We start from the raw sequence: 21,832 nt of genomic DNA, 5'->3' as shown, positions 1-21,832 counted from the left end.
CTCAGAGGTGAACTTGTGAGAAGACTTATTTCTTAATGTAAGAACGAACAGATGCCATCCCTTCTCCCTTGCTTTCTGCTGGAAAATGGGCAGCACTGGCAGAGCAGCAAACAGGGGGCAGCAAGCATAAGGATGGACACCCACATCAAAGAAGGTGGGGTGAAGGCAGCCTGCAGACTGCTGGGCGCCGGACCGTGGGGCCCACCAGCAACCACTTGCCTGATACTTCCTGCTAAGAAAAATCAACACCTGCTTAAGTCATTCTTAGGTGGAATGCCATTACCTGCAGTTGAAAGCATTCTTAACTGGCCACCTTGACACAGCACATCTCTTACAATGACGTGTCCCTCTCTGAAGCCCTCTTGGGGATCACACCCACAGAGCACAAATCCCAGCCACGCTATCCAGAACCAAGAAACTTGTTACTCCAACTCTGGAGTCCTCATCTATTAAAATGGGACCTCCTATGTCATGGGTTGGCCTCGAGGACTCCATGAGACAGACCACTTGACAGAGCATGACAGTCTCACACATAGTAGGTCCTCACTAGTCTCTGCATTTCCCTGAGAGACAGCACAGCACAGCCAAAAGAACTCCAGGTTGGTGGTGAAGGGAGCTGAGGTTCGAAACTCCTAGCTGTTCATCACTGGCTGTTTGACCTTCACCTTGGGCAAGTGATTTAACCTCTCTGAATCTATTTACTTGTTTATAAAATGAAGACATCAACATTGACCTCAAAGGCTGCTACTACGAGGGTTAGTGAGCAGAAAGAACCTGGCACCCAAGGGTAAGAGGACCATTCCCTTCCTCACTCCCACAAACCTCCCACCCTGGGGCAGAGTCACCCCAAACCAAGTCCTCCAGAGGAAATGTGGCTCACAGCCACCTCCCTTCTGTGCAGCCAGGACCCGATGAAGGACACAGCACTGCTCTCCAGGAAAGCCTTCCTGCTTGCAACCTGACCTGGGCTCCCCCTCCCCACCAGGAGGTGAGGGATGTAGGCACTGCCAAAGAGGAGGCTGAGCATGGCCCCCCACAGCAGATGCGGCCACACACACCTCCCCCCACCACCGACTCGGCGTGGGATTTTGCACCCAATACAAGACGCAGCCCAAGAGGACGATTCTTTCATGCTCAATCTCTGTTCCCAAGACCTGGAAAGAAAGGTCCTCTGCTCCCACTCAGTGCCTGTGACCTCATCCCCAGAGGGAAAGCAAAGAATGGCTCCTCTCCACCCAGTTCTCCACCATGGAGGAAGCCAGGCAGCTGCACGACACCCTGAGGAGGCAGCAGCCCTGTTTCCCCAGCACTCTGCATTGTGTATTTAGCTACAAACCCCAGGCTGAACTGATCAGTCACAGTGACACTGACCACAAAACCCCAGGCCACCAACAAAACCTGAGAGGAAGTGCCAGATGGAAGCCAGTGGACCCTCAGGCTGCCCACCTGAAGCCCCCTGCAGAGGAGACCAGGTGCTGTGGTCCATCAAAGGCAGAAGACAGGGCAGTAGGTCCATGCACACCCCCTGCCCAGCCCTGGAGTGGAGTAGTGTGCCCACTGCAGTGTCACACAGTGAGTGGTACTGAGAGAACTGAACCTGGGCCTGAGCCTGAACCCAGCTCCAGCTCTCAGCTTTTTCTAAAAGAAAAAGGAGGTGGGAGACATCCCTGTCCTGCTCTCGTGGCTTTTCTGAACCTTCCTCAGCCCTGAGCCTCTTTCACCAATAGCTCCAAGGAAGGAGGGTCCAGTGCTTCCCAGCCCTGCCACTCACCTGGCAGCCCTCAATGCCACACACCATTCACCAGTCCCCCAGAGCACTTACTGGGAGCCAGATGGGGCACTCGCCACCAGACCCTGGAAACTCAGGGTCCCCCTCTCACAGAGCTTCAGACTAACAGAGGCAGACATTAAGCAAAAGCAGAAAGAAATGACTGCAAATAAGGACACTGGGAAAGAAAAGGACAGGGAGGCTCCTTACAACGTGAAGAGCAGTCAGGGAAGGCTGAGGACAGAAAAGGCAGGGGTGAAAATTGAAAGGTGATCAAACAGAAAGAGAGAGAGAGAGAGAGAGAGAGAGAGAGAGAGAGAGAGAGTGTGTGTGTGTGTGTGTGTGTGTGTGTGTGTGTGTGTGTGTTGGGGGGGGGGGGTGTCCAGGCAGACCTGCCCACACCATGTAGGTAGAAACCACCTTGTTTGTGTCCCAAACGCTACAGGATCAATGAAGTCCTTCAGAGGGACACTGATGTGCCACACACTGCTGCCCAGACTGTTTATTATGTGACACTTGACATGCTAAGAGTTTGAGAAAGGTACCCATCATTGTCTAGTTTTGCATATAAGCCCCTTTCTCTTAACTCGGGGCACAGGGATCCTCCTATCTCGCTGTTGCCCAAAACATACTTCTTTCCATAAATTGTTCATCATCGCACTGTCACCCTGGATTTGTCTGCCTTTCTCCCATCTCTGGGCACCCTCCACCTTTGGCAGCAAGTACACCAGGTTTTTCTAAAATGCAGATAGAACATTCCAAGAAGGTGGCAGGGCTCCACTCACATCTCCAAGGCAAGTCGAAGTTGGGCAGGTCTGAAAGACTTCCTGGAGGCCAAAATGGCTGGAAAGGGACAGGCACAGGGATGTGGAAGGAAGAGGGCAGACAGGGGACGCATCAGGCAGGCTGGACAGGCCATGGCAAGACCCTGGATTTGCCTTTCAGTACAGAAAAAGGCCACAGTGGTGCCGAGGAGGGAAGGCACTGCCTGCTGGGAGGTGGATGGCAGAGGCACATGCGCGTGGGGTCATCTGCCCAGAGGAGCCACCATGTTGCTGCCTCAAGCCATCCTTGTAAATACCCCAGTGTATTATTAAGCCCTCAGGCTCTATAGGAAGAGCATTTCCTGTTAGTGATGGGTTTATTTCAACTGGCCACAAGTCTGCAGTCAGAAAGTCGGCTGATGCAACTGACCTTGAGCCTGGAGGCTGGCACTGGACACTAGCACCTTGTGTGAAGCGACAGTAGCCAGCTTGGGCCATGTGTCCATGCAAGCCTGGCCTCCGCCTTGCCAGGGAGCCCAGCCCCTTGGGCCCTGGAAGCCAGGGACCTCCAGCAGCCAGCCTCTAACCTGTGCTCCTCACCACTGGACTTGGCAGCGGCTTCCGAGTCTATCAGAGATTACAATCTGGACTGTCTGTGTGCAACCCACTCATCTGCAGAGAAACAAAGTCTCTGTTCCAAGTTCCAACCTTTACAGCTAGAAAACTATTCTTTAAGCAGACTAATACACGGTGCAGCCAAGAAGCCAGGAGGCTGCCTGACCCCATGAGCAGGGAAGCCCGCTAAGCAGAAGTACACGAGCAGTACTGCCAGATCCAGCCTGCCTGGAGAGCCTAGCAGGGGGTGGAGGATGTCCCCAGGAGGAGCCCTCTAAAGCCATTGCAGTTTTAGATCTGCAAACTGCAGCTCCAATACTTCTATCCATGTCAACAGGGATGCCACTTCCAGCTTCTGGAGCACACCCTGTGTGTCGCTTCCAAGGACCCCCAAACCCCACGTTCACTCTGCTGGGTGAAGAAGGCAGGGGGTGGAATCATTCCCCTCCAACATGAGAGACGGGGAAAGCAGCTGACCATCAGGCCCTCCCTCAGTAATGTCCTAGAGCCTGGGCCTCTCAGTGGATCACGAGTCAGCCTCCCTTCTGGCCATGTGCCCTCTTGTGCCAGGTGGCAGTGGCTCTGGATGCACACACACGTGAAGGACCCACTCAGGTGACAGAACTAAGGCAGAAGTGAAGCAACTGCTAGGACACAGAAGCAGCCTGGCATGGACAAAGCAGTGCAGTGGGGTTCAAATCTTGCCCCTGCAGTCACCAGAAGTGTGACTCAATCAGAGTGATCCTCCCTGGTTCCCAGCTGTGGCATCTGGGCATAGGAATATGGTCACCTGACTCACTGAGCTGCTGTGGGCATTAGTGAGCTGCAGGCTGGGGAAGCTCCTGTCAGCACTGTGCCCAGACAACTCACCCCTCAAGAAAGGAGCAACACTCTTCTGAGACCCAAATGGTTAGTGTCTAGAGCAGAACTAGTGTCCAGATGCCAATGGTCCTTCTACTGAACCTGCTGCCTTGGGCTCCCGTTGTGAAGTCCAGCTCAGTCACCCTTTTCTAATGGAAGTCACTTACCAAGTCTCCCCACAGCCTGGCAGGGCATGTCCCATAGGAGAGACACTGGGCCTGGCATCCCGGCCCCAAAAGCAAGCCTCCAACCTCAGCCCACCCCCTCCCTCACTTGTCAAAGAGTGCCAGGTAAGGCTCACTTCCACCTCCTCTGCCACCAAGAGGCATCTCCCGCCCTCAGGTTTATCCAAGAGGAGCCCGGCCTTTGCATGCCAGGCAGATGTGCTCTCAGCTGTTACGGCATAATGATCCTCTATGGGACAGAGAACAGCAATTGACATATCAATGGGAAAATCTCTGTGGTTCAGCACTGACCTTTCCCTTTTCCCTGTTTTTCTAGCAATTCCTAATACATTTCTAAGTCTCATTCCAGCGCTGTCAATCAATCCTTGGCCTTAAAAAAAAAAAGTTCATAGCTGAATTCATTTTATTGCTGTATCAGTATCTAACACTACCACTTAAAACAAGCTCACTCAGCCCTCCAAGATAGTTTCTTTATTCTCAGGAATTCCCCCAAGTGGATAAAAGACACCTCCCTACAGAGAGTGTCCTGGGGAAGGTCAAGTTCAAACTCCAGCAGTAGCCAGGCATTGGAGGGGCTGGCAGGGGGGTGGAGGGAGGGGTGGCAGGAAAAAATGTCAGTGCTACCAGTCCCCTGACCATCACTCCAATCCTCCTCTGTTCACCTGATCAGCAATTACCAGGGTGCAGGCAGTAACCAGATGCTGACAGGACACCTAGTCCCCAACTGAACATGGTGTCAAAGTAACACAGTTAATAGAAACAGTATTTCAGAGTTTGAATTTGGACCCTCTTCCTGGGCTAGTATTACAAGACCTGATACTCTCTGGCAATTCAGGGTGGCAGCAGCAGTTCCCAGCCCGCCAGGCAACTACAAAGAGAAACAACTAGTAAGCTAGCATGTGCTATGCCACTAAGCGACGACATTTGATAGGTTGGGTGTATTGAATGAATAAATTGTGATATTTTCAACTTGCAATGGGAACATCACCCCAGAGAAGAACTGTGCACGGGGGAGCTGTGGAGAAGAGACAATCCCTGCCCTCACAGAGCTTGCAGACTTGGCAATGAGGGCCAATAGGTAGAGCAAGTAGGGGCAGTGACAGCTGAGAGTACAGGTGATGTTATCAAACATGTGCAGGGTCAGAAGAGTCAAGAAATGCTTCCTGGCCAGGTGCAGTGGCATGTACCTGTAATCCCAGCTACTCGGGAGGCTGAGGCAGGAGGTCGACAAGTTGGGAGACCTCGTCTCAAAAGAAATATAGAAGGGGCTGAGGATGTAGCCCAATAGTGACATTTGCCTAGCACATGTGAGGCCCTGTATTCCACCCCCATTACCAAAAACAAAAAAGAGGAAAAAAATACACAATTACATGAATTTTTTTGAAAAGAAATTATTCCTTAAAGGAGAAAATGCTCACAAAGGTTCAAAGGCTGAATTAAGGGTCCCTCAAAATTAGATGAGGCCCACCAGGCCCGTAGCACTTAGTGGGCAGGGCCAGCTGCCTAGGACCAGAAGTTGTGCTGGCAGTGAAGAGTGGTTATTAAGATGTTCTGTTTTTTCCACTGAAGTCAAATGGTTTTTTAAAACAGAAATTCCCAATTGTAAAAAGCTGACCAATTAAAAAAAAAGTTTGATACTTCACAGCTCAAACAAACTCTACCCCATGGAAGGCCATCTTGAAGCCAGTAGGCAGAAGCAACAGGCCAGATGACGGACAGCGATGAGGCGTTTGTGTTTTGTTTGAAGGGCAAGGAAAGGCAGGCCAAGAGGCTGTGACAGGGGCAATGGCTGGCTGCTCGTGCCCTGTCCTGGGCTCGATCCCAGAGAAGGACACCTCTGAAGGACTCTTCCCAAGTGCTACTTATGGTGAGGGTCACATGAATCTGACTGATAAGACAGCAGTGCACACACCAGCTCACCTGAAGCCTGGTGACAGCCAGGTGGTCCAGATGCCTGGTCTGGGCACAGCCATGGTTCTGCAGACGCTATCCTTTGAGAAGGGTGGACAACATACAGGGAAACTCTGGACTCTTTTTGGAGCCCCTTATGAAGCTGCAATTTTTTTGGAAGTTTAACAATTTTAAAAAGACACATGCATTTAAAAGGAAGAGCCATGGTGAAACTGAGTGGTGTGAATTGTCCTGAAGCAGGTGCTGGGTGTCCCGCATGCCGTCTCCCTCTTCAACTAGAGGAGCAGAACCTCCCCACACAACCACTCAGAATAAACAGCTCCATCTTCTCCAGCAGCTCTGCAACTACAGTGGCCACGTAAGAAATTCCAGCCAAGGTGAGACAAGAGGAAAGTGATGCCTCACCTTAGAATTTTTCCCTTAAAAGAAATGGCCATGACTCCCTCTGGCAGACATGTGACCGTGATGGCAAACATTCAAAAAATGACCACACCGGGCCGGGGATGCGCTCAGTGGCAGAGTGCTTGCCCAGAAAGTGCGCAGCCTGGGCTCAGGACAGAGGGTAGGAGGAAGGAGAAAGAAAGGACACAGCAGCCAGATAAAGGAATGTGCCCCAAACTGAAGCCCTCTCTCACTGAAGCCAATGTAACTTGGTGGGGGAGGCATCTTGGCCTCAGCAGCCTGAGTCTCTGCCTACCCTTACCTAATGTGCCACCACAGATGGTTCCTAAAAAAGCAACCAAGGCATCAGGAAGGGGACGACTCAGCCCCACCTCTCAGCACACACAGGCCAGGGATGGGCAAATGAAATTTACAGAAGCCAATCACCTTGCAAACCCAGCGAAAGCATCTCAGATTCAAGGCTGCTTCTGAATCTAACCCCTCATACCTCCATTTAGAGGGAGGCATTCCTCTGTCCCTCCAGAGAAGCCAAGGTTTGGAGAAGATGGATGACACAGGACAAGTGATAGGTCACTATTCATCTCCTCCTGCAGGGGCAGACAGGAGGCCACCGCTGAGCTCACCAGGCAGTGAGGGTAGGTCCCTCCCCTGACTTTGCAGCTCAATCACCTGAATTTAATATTGACACAAAAATAAAACTCATCTCCAGGGTAATCTCTCCACTTCAAGGAATGTGACTCATAAGTATGACAGGCCATACTGATGGGCCTAGAAGCTTCTGGGAGGTAGGGAGAGGAGCTGCCCCAGAAACATGGACAGCACCGTCTCCATTTCTTCACTTTCATCATTAGTGCATCATCTGAAGACATCTGCTACTGCTACTTAGAAGAGAAAAAAAAAATACTGATCTAGACTAAACAGCCAGACTTCAATAGGATTTGTGCATGGATACTGTTCCCAAAATGCACTCCAAAAATCAGATTGTGAGTGGAGTCTGGCTTCATGTTTGGGTAACTGTGACCTTCACTAGGAAGAGCACTGCTCACTGTGTCGTCTCACACTCTTGAGACTGAGGCTGGCTGCCTCGAAGCTCCTCGCTCTGCTTCCTGCGTGGAGGAGGAGTGGCAAACCCGGAAAAGCAGCCGTGAAGAAATGCAAGCAGAGCTGCGCTGAGAGCCAACTCCACACACCTGCAGAGGCGCTGCCGCCAACATTCCCAGCACACATTTGAATGTGGCAGTAGAAGGCAAGACTGGCCTTCTTTGCAGTTCCTTTTCCTTGGTACCATTGGGGTTTGGGGGATCTATCTCTGGAAAGCAAAGAATGCTCTGAATATGATATATGGCAATCAAGATTCGTAACAAAGAATCAGCATGGAAAAATATAATGACAGGTTTACAGTATTGAGATCAGCGCATGAACTACTTCACATGCTATGAAGAATACTTCAAGCCGGGCCTGGTGGCGCATGCCTATAATCCTGGCGGCTTGGGAGGCCGAGACAGGAAGATTGCAGGTTCAAGCCAGCCTCAGCAACAGCCAGACACTAAGCAACTCATTGAGACCCCATCTCTAAATAAAATAGAAAATAGGACTGGGGATGTGGCTCAGTGCCCCCAAGTTCAATCCCCTGAACCAAAACAAAAAACTTGGTTGTGGCTCAGTGGTTCAGCACTTGCCTAGCATGTGTGAGGCACTGGGTTCCATTCTCAGCACCACATATAAACAAAGGTCCACTGACAACTAAACAAAATTTGGAAAAAAAAAAAAAAAGAATACTTCAAGTACTGTACATGAGAACGAGAGACCAACCCAAAACTAACCTGGAGTAATGTTAGAGGAAGAAGCCAAATGGTTGGACAACTTGGCAAACAAAAAGGGACAAGAAATCCTTGGAACACATTGGCCTCAAAGAACTCCAGCCCAGGTCATCTCTGCCCGGTGGTCCTTGGGGATTCTCCCACAGCTAAGCTCCCACAAACAGCACACCAGATTTTCAACCAGGCACAGCCCTGGCAGATGGTTTTGGAACAAGCAGTAGCCATAGTTGCAAGGAAGCGAACTGACATTTTTCTTCTTTATGTTACTTTGACTGGAATTGGAGACTTAGATGTGCATTTCCAATTCTAGGAAACCAAAGTAAGTATAGATAAATTTCTCAAGTAATTTTCATTATTTTTTCCAGCAAATTCTAAAAGGGTTCTAATCACACACTTAGGGCTCTGAGAATGAATGAATCATGAAAGCACCAGAGATGATAAATGGGAACAAGGTACATTAAGAAAACAGTTTCATTATTATCAAGGGACATCTGTGACCAAAATTGGGAACCTCCAATATAAAGTGATTAAAATTAGGTGTTTCTTAGGAGGAACAGAATGAGAGCAAATAGAGAGGTTCTATAGGGCACAAAAGGGACACGAGGTACATAAGGACCCCTGGATTTACATGAGGAAAAGGTAACAGCGGAAAAGTGGGTCACTTCCTCCAGTCCAGGAGGCTCAGGGACAGAAGTGGACCCCAGCCACTGCAGCAGGAAACTGGTCATTTCTACAATGTGCCAACTCAAGAAATGGGAGCAGAATTGACAGCTGAAGACTGAGAAGCATGCTCTGCAACTGGAGGAACTGGCCTAGAACTAAGCAGAGGCAGCTGAGGAGGGGTTCAGCCACGGGCATGGATGGCAGAGAAAATTTAAATTTGCAAAAAGCCCCGCAGATCCTCCTCCAAAGGTCCCTGGTCCTCCTCCAAGTAGAATGAGAGTCACCTCCCAGCTGATCTTGCTGCTGTCCCCAGGCCACTCACAGTCAACTTTCCACTGGCCAGAGTGACTTTTACTTCCAGGGTGAGGCACATGGGTCCACTTGCCTCACTCTACATAATCCCATTTGGACCCTGTCAACTCACGTAAAAGCTGAAACTGCCCGCTGCCCACTCTCAAGTCTGACCCCCACTGTCCCAGCTGTTCTGAGGGCACATGTCAAACACAGTTGACGCTCAAACACAAGTCCAACTGGGGCCTCGCCCAAGCGAGATTGTTTTTGTATGCCTCTGAACCGCATCACATGGTCACCTAAGCCGCTGCATGGCGCAGCCCTGGGGCAGCCAACCAGAACCCTCAAGACCAAGAGGGAGCCTAGCATGGAGCTAGTGACAGCCCTTTCCTCAGTCTGGAACATTCAGAGTTGTTAATAAGGTCATCAGGAGTGCAACAGACATCCACTAAAATGCTAAAATTCCAAAAAGGAAAAAAAATACATCATGTTCGGATTAAAAAGAGCCAAGAGCGTAGGAGAGACACTGATCTTGGGAGCTCATTCGGCCCTGATCAGCAGCCACGGGCAAGGGAAAGTTTGGCCAGGGTGGAGACCCCAGCCAGAAGCAGACAGTTGCCCTGCAATAGACTCAAGAAATGTCCCAGGACAGGCCTGGGACAGGGTCTTGGGCAAGTCTAAAACACACCCTCCGGGGCCAAGGCTGGGCTATGAGTCCCAGCTCCCCGGCCAGGAGCTCTGTGGTGGCATGGCAGGCGCGTCGCCTCTGCAAGCTCTAGCAGGATTGCTGTTAGGAATGTGCCGGTGTCAGACAGGGTCAGACGGCAGCACAGTATCACCTCCCCAGATGCTTTCCGAGGATGACAATACCAGGGCCTAATGGTAGAGCACAGAGGGGCAGCTCAGAGGGCCCTCAGCGGCCTTGCCCAGCATCCCTTCTGCCACGGCTTCTCCAGCCCCAACCCCACTGCTAAGCTTTCCCTCCTCGGTCACCCTCTCCACCATGGATGTCCCAGCCTTATCATATTCACCCCCAGGACTGTTGTTCTTCCCTCCCATTCCTGGCCACCACATGGAGACAATGGGCATGAGTGACAGGAGTACCCAGCACTGGGTGAGAGGTCTTTGCAGCTCCAGGTCTGGAGCAGAGTGTGGCACAGAAGGACCTCAGGGCCTCAATCTCCCGAGTGGGATGTGGCAGAAGGCCCTGAGAAAGTCATTTGGTGCCCACATATAACAAAGAACGTGTCACTCCACCCGACTCGACGGTTGACCCCTTCTTCCCATACAGTTTTCCATTGCTCTACCGACAGCATACCTTCCACTAGATTACAGGCTCTGGGGCAGCATCCTCAGGACGAGCACTAAGGTCTGCATAGGGAGCACGTCCTCACCACAGTCCCTCTGTCTCCCAGTGCCAGGGAGCAGAGGCCCAGAGCTCAAGCAGCAGAGCGGGGGCTCCTCGGCACCTATGACACGGCCCAGGCTGTGACAGGTACTAGGTGCTTCAAATCATGAAGGTGACAGATGCATCTCAAATCCAACTGGAAACTTCCGATTCCTAGGACAGTCACTGGAGGTCTAGTGAGCAGAACTGAAAAAGTTGCCACGAGGGTCATGGGTGGCATCGCCCAAACCACCCCATGCGCCCAAGACGCACAGGGCTCAAGTGGCCCACCAGCTCATACAAAAATTCTATCAAACCCTCAGTCAAGCAGTCAGCTGCTGGGCCCTGCCACCTCCCTCCAAATCAGCGGCACTCAGGGACTTCAGTTCTCCAGCTGCAGAATGTGTGGAACCGCGTTGCCAGGCAACCAGCCAGCCAGCCTCACTGGTATTCAGAGTCCCTTCCAATAATAGAGGGAAAGGGCCACTCCAAGGCAGCTGGAGGGAGGGTGCTGGTCCTGGCTGGACATGAGAAGTGAGACTAAGGGAACAATGGAGCCAATTACCCAGCTCTCGGGCTCCATTACCTGTCACTCTTGCCACAAAAAGAAAAACACCAAACAAACCCCCAAGCCTAATCAATCATGTCTGATAAAAAGTCATGACAAAGTAGGAATGTTTTCTAATTAGCTCTGCGTCCCCTTCTAAAACAGGGCCAGGCACCCACACCTCCCCTTTGAAAGCAAGGTGTGGCCATCAGCAGGGTGCTCTATGCGCTTGACGCCTTTCTCCCTCATCAGCACCAACCCACCTCCCCACTGAAACCGGGTACCAGCATGGGACATAAAACTTGAGATGGCAACACAAGGAAGGTTGCAGAAGGGAAAACGTAGCTGAGGACTGCAAAGAAAAGGCCACAGCGCCCCCCATTGGCTGCATGCTGCTCACCAGCCGCCAGCAGGAAGGATGGGGCCACTTTATCCTGACTCTAAGCTTCTAAGTAATCATGTAACAAAGAAATTAATCCAAGAATAGAAGAACTCGGCTGTTAAAAGGGTGAAGGAATACGAAGCTGATGTAGGTACCAATACAAATCTACTGAATGAATTTTCTGCGAGTTTATACTGCAATAAAGTAGTGAGACAGACGGCACAGCGAAGCCGCATGTGCTGAAGGCGAACACGTTTCTGCAGCCGTCAGGTCGGGATCATCTATTCCAGGGCCTTCTATAGGTATGCATTTTTACGCACTTACAGGCCCCCTAAATCATTTTCATTGCAAGGGTAACAGAACTGAACAGCTCCCAACTGCACACCCAAGAACAAATGCTCCTGGGATCTAGTCTTTCAACTAGGTTCATTTTTCCCCCCCGAGTTTCCTTCCCTGAGCCACACAGTAGGCAAGCATTCAAAAAACAAAAAAATAAAGGGCATCTCAAACAAGGTATAATTCCAGGAAACAGCTCCATGCTTCCACCACCTGCTATCTCAGGGTCTCTCAATCCTGGCACTCCTGTCACTTGAGACCAGATAACTTTGGTGGGGGCCATCTGTGCCCTGTAGGAAGTTTAGCAGCACCTCTGGCCTCCACTCACTAGATGCCAGGTACCCTCAGCCCATCCACAATAAACAACAATGTCTCCAGAAATTGCCAAGCATTCCTTGGGAGTAAGGAATCACCCCCTATTAAAAACCATATCCTATCTGATCATTGTTCCTGGTCCCCGGGGCACCAGCCTCACTGAAACAGTGTCTAATTTCCTCTACAGTAGAGGGAGGAAGATGGAGTGGACACCGGGAAAGTAACCCTGAGGGTTACTGCAGAAGGAACAGCTTTAGCAGGTCTGTCTGTGTGCAGGCCCAGATGCTGCTGTCAGGGCCATGAGCCAGCAACATACTCCAAGAGAGTTAATAATTATACTGTACCTGCCAGTTAATGAGCATTAAACCTTCCAGTCACTCTTCTTTGATTTTTGTCATTGTTCTTATCCAATCAACTCCATCTGGGTGCTTTTTTTTATATATTGGTTCATTTAACCTTCATGACCCACATGTGGCTCCACAGATGGGGACTCTCATCAGCCCCATTTTCCAGATGGGAGCACGGAGGCACAGAGAACTTGCTGAGGTCCTACTTCAAGTACCTGGAGGGATTCAGATAAAAGCCACCAGCCTGGCTGGTTTTAGCACCGTGGGAGACCATGGCTTCAAGTCTGCCACAGACATGGTACAACTGCTGCACCCGGAGCACCTCTTCCACCCTTCCTCACCCACAAAGGTGTCTTGAGCAACATTTGTGCTTATCCAGCAGAATTTGGGTCTGCAACTCTTTGAGGGAAAGCCATGAATGCAAAAGAACTCCCAGGAGAGTCCACCTGGGAGCAAATACACAAATGCAACTTTGCACAGAACTGCAAGAGACCCAAGTCTCTACCCTAGCTACTGGCTTCCTGTAAATTCCCAGATGCAGTATATCCCAGCCTCTGTCCAGATACCTCCCATACCTCCAATGGACCCCATAGAAGGATCGTTTCCTCCATTTCATGGCTAGGAAATTGAGTTCAGGGAAGTTAAGGCACTTTCCCAAGATCAACAGCTCTTGAACAGCTGTATCATGGTCGCCCTGGCCCCAGGGTTCTACCCACCCAACAGGTTGCCCCTCAACTGAGCTCATTCATGATCACCAACATCCAGGTACTACAAAAGTACTGGATGTGTAAAAGCCAGGAAGGATATGCACACCTGAGCCTCCAGCAGCTCTGGTAATGTGAGCTTGGCCATGGTGACGTAAAGACTGTCCATCACTTAGAATTAAGACTGAGGGAGACCTTTGCCCTCTATAATGGAGGGCAGGGCCTCCCCTTCCCTACTCTACAGAATGGCAGCTTTCAAAACCCTCCACAGGAGGCCGAGTGCTTCCACCAATGCCAGCCTGCCAGTTCCAAGCCGACGCAGCCTAGGTCAGCCAGGCAGTCACTAGAAGCATCCCGACTTCTCCAGCATGGCTTTTCCTCGCTGCAAATGAGAATACGAACACCATGACTCCTTCCCCAGAGCAGACAGGAACTGCAAGGAATCCCCATGGGCAGCCTCCACCTCACCATGGGGGAAGCTGAGGCAGAGGTGTCGAAGCCAACATGGAAACCAACTTGCCCGATTCCCAGGCCAGCACTCCTCCCACATAACCAGCTGCCCTCCCTGCCACGGGGTGGGGTGACAAGCCCCAGCCCTTCACTCCTACACTGGTACTCGCATGCCAGCCAGGAGAACTGTGACCACAGCAGTAGCCTGCCTGCCCTTAGGGACTCAGCCTCAACCCACTCCTAAAGGACATTTCATCTCTGTGGGAACCAGAGCAATCCCCAGGCCCTTCCCTCCACACGAGTACTTCCTGGGAGATGACCAGGATTTGGGGTGCCAGGGAAACTGAACAGGCCAGGTACCTGTCCTCAGGGGACATGTGCTCCAGTGGGGACCCAGAAAATAAAGGTGGGGGGCAGACTTACATGCCACAAAACCCAAAGTCATCAGCCATGGAAAAGCAAAGTGGAGAGGCTGGGGTTGTGGCTCAGCTGTAAAGCATGCATCTAGCACATGCGAGGCCCTGGGTTCAATCCTTGGCACCACATAGGAGTAAATAAAGGTATTGTGTCCAGCTACAACTAAAAATATATTTTAAAAAAAAAGAAAGCAAAGTAGAATGTCATGAGGAAGGTGATGGCAGGTGTGCTTCTAGATGTGACCAGGGAAGGCAGGCCTCTGAGGAGCACTTCAGCCTGCTGCGATGCTGGGCTGGGTGCCTGGAGGCATCATGGTTCTGAAGGCTGGAAGTCCCTGGTCAAGGCGCTAGCAGATCTAGCGTCCAGTGAAGGCCAACTTCCTGGCACACAGAAGGCATCTTCTGTGTCCTCAGATCAGAAGGGACTAGAGCTAGCACTCTGGAGTCCCTTTTGTAAGGGCACCTTTTACAAAGGGCTCCCCCTCTCAGGGCCTAACCACCCCTCAAAGGTCCTGCTTCCAACACCTCACACTGGGGATGAGTTTGGACAATAAGTCTGCAGGTGACACACAACATTCAATCTATGGCTAGGAGGACTCTAACGGACCTGCGTCCTTTCCTGCAAGGCAGAGGAATCCGGAGGTTACATGGGTTTTGGGGAGCAGCAGGAGGGAGCCCGGATCCACTGTGTGCCAGCAGCATGGCCTTGGGCACAGCCTCTGCTGGCCTCAGTCTCAACTCTGAAACCAGGCTACCACTTGTCATACTCTGCAGAGAGGCTGAAATTACGCAGTAATAAGGCCTGGCCCACAGGAGGCAAGATACATGAGGAGATTCACATTCCCATTCTTTTCCAGACACAGATGATCTGGAGTTGCTACAGAAACAGGAATGAACTTCTAGATGCATGTGATACCTGAAAGGCAGAGGCCAGGAAAGAAACCAGGACAGAAGAGCGCGACCAGGCAGGTTCTAGAATTCAGAGCCCAAAGCTGGGACTGGGGTTTGAAGCTGAGGCTTGGATCCTCTAACTGGGCTCAAAAGACTGATGTCCAAAAAGACTCCAGAAGTGATTTCAAAAAGAGCCACCTTCCTGGAGCAGTGCCTCTGCCGGACACATAACCCCGTATGTCTGCACAGATCCCCTTCTCACTGCCAGCCGGGCCTCGGCCTTCCTGGGCAACGGCCTGACTCTTAAGAGCTGCAGCCATGAAGGTCACCATCTGTGGAAGCTTCTAGATAGCCGAGGAGGCTGCAATCCCAAGGAGTTTCTGGCTTAACACACAGGTCTAGCACCTTCACATGCCAATACTGGCCAATAAGCCAGTGTAGGTGTCCTCGTTTACGATTAAGAATCGGGGTCCATCCACTCTCTCCAGGAAAAATAAATAAACCCAGCCAGAAAGGACCAGAACCAGGGCCTGAAGCAAGCTGCCCACCGGGGAGGCTTCCTCCTGAAGCACTGAGCACACCTCTGCATCGGGGTGCTGGGCCACCATGCTAGGGTGCATATCTACATGGCCCCAGAGAACCCCTGAGGACGTCCTGTGCAAGGGAGGCCATGGGAAGAGCAGGAGAGGTGGAAGGAATGAGAGGCTGGGTGTTCACGCCCCACACCGGCTTTGGAGCCTGCTCCCAACAAGAGGAAGCAGCCTTCCCTGAACTCGGATACGCTCTGACTGGGCACCTCTCCAGCACCCTCCCTCTCCGCCCTCCCCTCCTGCCTCTGTCCAGGGCACTTCCACTGTAACCACATGCCGCCAGAAGGGGTCAAGTGGCCTCACCCTGCGGGACTTCACTCTGCCATCAGTTGAGAAAGTCCTTTCCTGACAATTCGTCCCACCCTCGGCCTTTAAGGGCATTTTCTGTGATGCCCAAGAACAAGTCCATGCGTCTGTTAGCTTCGCTGCCCTTGGTCTTCCCCTCTGGCCTGGGGGCCTCTGAGGGCAGGGCCTCGCCCTCCAGCTCTAACACACAAGCCACAATGAGCAGAGCATGCCACACTCCAAGAACTGCACACGATAGCTCCCGAGCACAACCAAGGACCTAAAGAAGAGTGGAAGAGAATTAAAAAAAAAAAAAAAAAAGTTCTCTCCCCGCCCCCTGACCCAATCAAGAAAAGCACTCCCCTGAAAATTCTAAGTGCCATTCCTCATTCTGCCCCATCCACACTGTGACCACAGGTAATTTTCTGAAGCCCTGAGCCAAGACCTCCTGTGTAAACGAAGGGGTGGGGGGTGGGGGTGAGGGCTGAAGTTTCATAAGAACAATGGAAACAGGGCGTGTGACATCACTAGCACAAGGCAGCCCTCATGCCCTCAAAGTACCCTGTGCGGCTTAGCGGGGACACCTGACAGCACCTCCCTCTGGAGACACGTAGCACCCACGGGACCCTCACACAACTGGTCTGGCCACAGCCTTTCTGCAGGTGCTTTTGAGAGGCCATGACACTCGCCTCTCAACATCCAGCTTTTGGCTGGAACCAATGGTGTCACCATGCTGTGTGCTGAAGAGCCCAAGCTGATGCGCTGTGACTTAGGACCTGGTAAGGCCTGTTTGTCTGGCACAGCCCTTTCCAGGCACACAGACTAGAGAGCCACGCCAAGTGAGAGCAGGCAGGCAAGCAGCGCGGCAGCTCCAAGGAGACTGGGCCCCTCAGCACTGGTAGTAGGTGGCAAGCCAGCTGCCAGCGTCTCCTCCTCCAAGGGCACCGCTGAAGCAGTGGTGGAGCTACCAGCGTGATGAGGTGGCCAGTTAGCCTGGGAGAGCAGACACCGCTGGCTCCAGCGAGACCTCAAGCACTGTACATGACCTCAAACACTGTATTTAGCACCTGTTTCAGCTGAGCAAGTGGTGCCTGCTCCTGGGGGTTGGTATAAAGCAAGAGGAAACGTGAGATGCATCTGCATACACCCCTGCCTTACCACCTGACCAGTACCGCCCATCATCCCCGCTCCCCACCACCCAGCAACCCCCTTCATGCCAGCCCCACCAGCCACATCATGCTTCAGTGACATTGCTCATTACTAAAGCCTGCTAGTCACAATAAAACAGACATTAGTTACTCCGATAGCCCCACCCTGGGCCATTCTGTCTCCATCACCATGGTTCACGATGGTTCTCTTGCCTCCAACTCCCCATTTGCACCATCCTAGACCCCCAGGGCTATTTAACCTAAAACTTTGTTGAAACATTGTTGTCACAAGTTTACAAGAATACAAAGTTAAATGAAACTGGAAAATAGAAAATGAAATTTTCATCATAAAATCTGAGGTCTGCCAGCCACGGTGGTGAATGCCTGTAATCCCAGTGGCTCAGGAGGCTGAGACAGGAGGATGGCAAGTTCAAAGACAGCCTCAGCAACAACAAGGCCTTAAGCAACTGAGAACCCATCTCTAGACCCCCAAAAAATTGGGGGTCTGCAGAAAGTTTATATGAAGTGGAAAGCTATTTTCTACCAATTCCAAGATGGTTTAGAAAAAGTCCTAGGTATTTTAAAAGGCATTACAGGGTTACAACAGATTTCTTATGTTTAAGTTCATTTCGAAAATATAGGACTTGGGCTGGGGCTTAGCGGTAGAGTGCTCGCCTTGCACATGCGAGACCTTGGGTTCCATCCTCAGCACTACATAAAGATAAATAAGTGAAATAAAGGTGTTGTGTCCAATTAAGAAATAAATATTTTAAAAAATATATAGGACTTTCTTTTGCTTCACTTTCAACCTGTCAATCTACTTTTCTATTTACCCACTGAAATTAAGGTCATACTTTGTTCCCACAAGACAAAGGCTTTTGAAATAGAAGGTGAGGGGAGGGAGAGTTTAAAAGACTTGGATAATATCAGCCACCATTTATTACCTACATAGTTAAAAATGATGTAAGGCAGTGAGACTCCCTAGGCCACCTCGATGACACACGCCAAGCGCTGCAACACCATCTGCACCATGGAGACGCCAGTGGGGAGACTAAGTGTGTGGCAGGCTCCTGGCCCACTGCTGGCACCACTTACCTGGGACAGCCGAGTTGTCACTCAGCATTTCCCTGCGTGCTAGAGGAGGGTACCCCGGAGGTGGAGAGGCAGCAACGGGCAGAGTGACTTACAGCTAAGAGGGCACCCTCTCCAGTTTCCACAGCCCTGAAAGCAACTGTAATACCTTCCCTGAAATGTTCAGGATTGAGGGCAAGACACTGAAACCACCGCGTTGTCCTCAGCCTCTTCCTGTCCACCAGATGGCAGGGCAGCTATGCACAGGGACAGCAGGTCTTCCCACCTCCCCATACCCTTCCAAGATGTCAACTCTATCTTTATTGGAGCTGGTCTCTATGGAAGTAATTCAAGTTAAATGAGGTCACAAGGGTAAGATCCTGATCCCATGAGACTGGCATCCTTTTAAGAAGGGAGAGGGGTACACACACAAAATCACAGAGGAAAGGCCAGGTACGTGGACATAGGGAGATGGAGGCTGTCTGCAAGCCAAGCAGTGAGGCTTTGCCAGAAACCAGCTCTGCTGACACTGATCCAGCCTCCAGAACTATGAGAAAATCAACTTCTATTATTGAAGTACAGTCTGGGGTCCTTTGTTAGCAGCCCAAGCTGGCCAACAGTCAAAGTATGTAGCTCCACCCTTCCACTTTCCTCAGATGACACAGCAGGCAGGGACAGGATGGGAGATCCCAAATCAAAACCACCTCCAGGGGCTGGGGTTGCGACTCAGCAGTACAGCGCTCGCCTAGCACATGTGAGGCCCTGGGTTCAATCCTCAGCACCACACATAAATAAAGATATTGTGTCCAAGTAAAAAATAAAAATTAAAAAAAAAAAAAAAAAACCACCACCCTCCATTCCAAATTTCCAAGAATCAGGAGCCCTTGCCTGGGCTGACAAGCACACATCATGGACAACAGTGCCACTGTCTGGTGACTTCCTGAATGTCCAGCTGCCAAGAAAACAGAACTCCACCCGGCCAACCTCTCAGTGGTCATCACAGGCCACACTAGAACCAAGCGTCTGGGGTCACAAGTGGATATGCCAACATTTTCTTCAGACATTTAACTCGTAAATTCTGGAAATGTCTCTACCTGCCCAAGATTATAATAAAATAGGTTTAGTTTCTAGAAAATGATATGAATAAGAACAAGAGAATTTAGATCCCTGCCGCGGGCCTCACTGGAGTGTTCAGAGGAAAAGCCCGAGTGAAGACGCACAAGCTGGGCTGGTGGCACCTCACTCAGGTGCAGCTGAGGTGGCCCCAGGACCCACCTTAGCCCCAAGAGCAGCCAACGGGGAACCCTGCTTCCCTGAGAGCGGGACTTCCCAGGAGCCACAGTCTCTTTAGACAATATGTATATAGCCAGGTGCAGTGGCACACGCCTGTATCCCATCAGGACAGGTAGTAGTGCCAGCGGCAGGCATGGCACTAAGCTAAGCAGGCCCTGGACGCCCCCTTATCCTTGTCCACCTTTTTACCCTTCTGGGAAACGTGCAAGTCCGGCACCAGGCATCGCCCACACCCTCCTGGCACTCCCTTGGCCGCCTGTTCCCCTTTTCTGGCATAAAAAAGTGTATCACAGGGCTGGGGATATGGCTCAGTTGGCCGAGTGTTTGCCTCGCATGCCCAAGGCCCTGGGTTCAATCCCCAGCACACACACACACACACACACACACACACACACAAAAAAGTATCTCCCAACTGCTGGGTTTTCGCCAACGTTCTCGATCTCGTTCTTTCCTTTTTGCCTTTGTACAGGCCTCAGAGCCAACTCCAGGAATATCACCAACAGCAGGACCTTTCCAAAAACGCCCGCACCCAAGCTTCACCATGTCCCTCAATCAAGTTCAGGCGCCATCGCCGGCACCAAGGCTGAGGCTTTCCAGCCGCTCTTGACTGGCTGCCTGGTGGCAGGACCTGGATGTCTGCCTCAACTCCCATCTCTTCTAGTGGGTCCCTTTCCCCAAGCAGCAGCTCCAACAGGGCCGGCCCCCAGACAGGGTCCAGACGGGCTTTCTTGCTCTGTTCATCCGCCGCTGGTCTCTGGTAGCTGCAGATCTTTCTGGCCGTATGAAGACCAAGACGTGTGCCCCTCGTGGAGGTGCCACAGGCCCAAGCAGAAAAAGAAGCCGGAGCCTCCACCTCCGTCAACAGTGGGAGAGGGCCTCCATTAGAACCCAGGCAGCAACAGCTCCAGGACCCCATTGCCCTCCACTTCTGTTCAGTTACCCACTATGGAAGTCAGCTGCTGGTGTCATTACTGCATACCGAGAGCTGCAAAGGGTTCCCTTCTGAATAAGAACATTCAAGTTGTATTTTGTTTCGTTTTGGGGGGAGGGTGGCTTGGGGGGGGGGATACCATTAAAAAAAAACACACACAACCATGGGGTAGTACAGAGGTAAATAAATGGCTATAATCTCAAAAACAGGAACCTGCACGCTCACCTACTCCACATGGTCTCTGTACCTGGGGATCCAGAAATACCTGCTCAGCTGAATTCAAGCCTGAGGATGAGCCATACATTCCCACAGCAACCTCAGAGCACCTACCCACTTCCCGTTTCTTGAAACTGAACCCTTGAAACTGAACACTGGGTGCCTCTGAAACTCCATCCTCCTTCCCTAGTAGGGGGACTCACGGGGGAGAGCAGGTTTCCTCCTTTGCAGCCAGGGGAGCGCAAGGGACTACCGTTGGCCCAAGACATGAATGTGATTCTGTGCGCATCTTCTGGAGTGGGTCCCCACAGCTGGGGGGCTTCTACTGTCACGTACCATGGGGCCTATTCCATGGTCTAGGGTAGCCCGTGGGCTTCCTTGCAGAGAACAAACAATGTTTAAAAACTCACTAAACAAAAAAACTACAAAGGAACTGCTTAAGTTGAAAGAGAATGACCCACATGTACAACATTCAAGTGACAGTCATATGCATGTTCCCACGTTATCACATTGAGGAACTACATTTCAAAGCCAAAGTGAACCAAGATGTCGTCATGCCCTAGCTGTTAAAAGCCTATGACTTCGATCGGTGACCAAGGCACTCACTCTGCCACTGCAGCTACAGTTCCTAAGGCCTGCTACTACTTTCATAATTGAAGGAAATGCTAAATTTCAGTCGGATGCTGATTAACCAAAAAAAGTATAATTTGTACTGGATCCAAGTTTGTTTCCACATATAGAATTTAGGGTCCAAAGAAAGCCTCTCCTTTCCCCCTCCTCCTTCCTACTTCCTGGGATGAGAATGAGATGGCTGGAGCTAAAACAGCTCCTTTTGACCTATAAGGCAAGACAGGAGGAACCCTGGTTTCTAATGACCATGGAGCCATGCACCAGTCCCAGCCTGGCTGCCTCAGATTGGCATCTTTAACTTGTCAGCCATGTTGATTTATTTGTGTTATATAAAGCCAGTCAAACCCACTCTTGCTCTCTAATGCTTTCTCTGCTTAAGATAGTAAAGATGGAGACAGTTTAAGTCCGATCATTAGCAACATTTCTCCCTGTTTGGGGAGGAGGCTGTATCTTCCTCGATAAACCTGACTCTTCTGGAGCACAAAAAGGAGCCTAGACTTCTCTGCTGCTGACCACCTGACAGGAAGCAAACCCTGAAACTGAGCCACGGAAGTTTCCCATTCACCTCAGTGCCACTCCACCCAAGGCATGTCCCAAGAGGATGCACACTCTC

At 51.1% G+C, this 21,832-nt stretch overlaps 1 protein-coding gene across 3 annotated transcripts in view; it reads right to left on the bottom strand.

Annotated features, from left to right (window-relative positions):
• Positions 1 to 21,832, bottom strand: part of Snx29 (sorting nexin 29) — a 389,526-nt gene that overhangs the window by 294,230 nt on the left and 73,464 nt on the right. The gene's annotated exons all lie outside the window — the stretch shown is intronic.

Source organism: Callospermophilus lateralis, chromosome 19 (genome assembly GCF_048772815.1).
Source record: "Callospermophilus lateralis isolate mCalLat2 chromosome 19, mCalLat2.hap1, whole genome shotgun sequence".
Classification (NCBI taxonomy): domain Eukaryota; kingdom Metazoa; phylum Chordata; class Mammalia; order Rodentia; family Sciuridae; genus Callospermophilus; species Callospermophilus lateralis.
This window is presented reverse-complemented; position numbering and strand designations above follow the sequence as displayed.